We start from the raw sequence: 1,532 nt of genomic DNA on the forward strand, positions 1-1,532 counted from the left end.
CCCAGGGCTTGCTGTGCTGTCTGTGCTCCAGGTACCGAGCCAGATCCAGCCCCTCTCCTGTCCTGCCCGCTGGCCCAGCCCTGCCCTCGGGGCCCTGTGCCTGCTTCCCTTGTCCAGGGACAGCACTGCAGAGGCCTGAAGGAAAATCTCATCCCTCCTGAGACCTCCTTGAGTTTGTGGTGGGCTGAAGAGTGTCCCCACAATTACATGTCCTGGTCCTAACCCTTAGGAGCTATAGGTGTGACCTTATTTGAATATAGGGTCTTGGGCAGCACCTGTGGCTCAAAGGAGTAGGGTGCCAGCCCCATATGCCAGAGGTGGTAGGTTCAAACCCAGCCCCAGCCAAAAACTGCAAAAAAAAAAAGATATATATATATATATGGTCTTTGCAGATGTGATTAAGATGAGGTGTCCTTATGAGAAAAAGAAAGATTTGAGACCCACAGGCACAGAGGAGACCCAGAGGAAAAGCCACACAATACTGGAGGTGGAGCCCAGGGCCATGTGACCACAAGCACGGACTACCAAGGGCTGCCAGCAGCCACAGAAGCTGGGAGAAGCTGGAACAGACTCACCCAGGAGGCCCCGGAAAGAGTTCTGTGCCTGCCGACACTGAGATTTCTGACTCCCTGTCTAGAGAATAAATTTCTGTTGGTTTAAGCCACCTGTTTGCAGCAATTTGTTATGGCAGCTCTGAAAAAACTCAGGGACCAGGCTGCTCAGGTGACAAGCGCTCTGTAAACGTGCACAGAGTGAGTGGGTGGAGATGGGGCTGGCATAGGCTGGGGTGTCCTGGCCCTGCACCTGCTCTCCATTGACACTACTACATACAAGGTCAGGTCCACTCCTGCCATCTGGCCCCAGTTCCCCAGTCCCAGCCCCCAGGGCTGCCACACTTGTGTCCCCCATCTCAGCTAGGCTATAGCTGGGTGGCTGGGTGGCTCTGGGCTCCTGTAGACTAAGCATGGGAACCTGCACATGGTGGGTGCCCAGAGAACAGGCCCTGGCACACCTTCAACCCCTAAGCAAGTGACCCGCACAAGACGTGCTCAGAGGAGGTTGTTTTTGCCTGAAGCCAATGATTCTTATATGTAATTTTACCCTTATCAATAGAGGCTGCTTGTAAAATATATAGCCATGTGGGTTTAAAGGCTCTTACACTTCTGTAAAATTCCTAAAAATACATGCACAAATCAGCAGCGGGAGAGTCTTTTGTCAGACCATGTGTCCTAGATCCAGCTGCCTGGCGGTGTGACCACCCCCTCTCCCGTCCCTGTCAGGGCAGAGGTTTGTGCCTACACCCAGAGGATAATAACCCTGACCTTCCTGGCACCTTCCTCCCCCTGGATGTGCCCTAAGCTAGAGGAAAGTGGCATCTGAAACATTTCTGCCTTCGCCAAGGAGAGGACCAGCGCTGCTGCCCAGCCCCACAGCTCTCGGAGTCCTACTAGGTCCCCTCCCCTGCTGGGGCCGCCTGCTCCCTCCATGGAGTTCCTTTGGCCCTGGGCTACTCCTCGTGCATCTTACCCTGA

The sequence above is a fragment of the Otolemur garnettii genome, unplaced genomic scaffold (genome assembly GCF_000181295.1).
Source record: "Otolemur garnettii isolate 467f Iridium unplaced genomic scaffold, OtoGar3 scaffold00007, whole genome shotgun sequence".
NCBI lineage: Eukaryota > Metazoa > Chordata > Mammalia > Primates > Galagidae > Otolemur > Otolemur garnettii.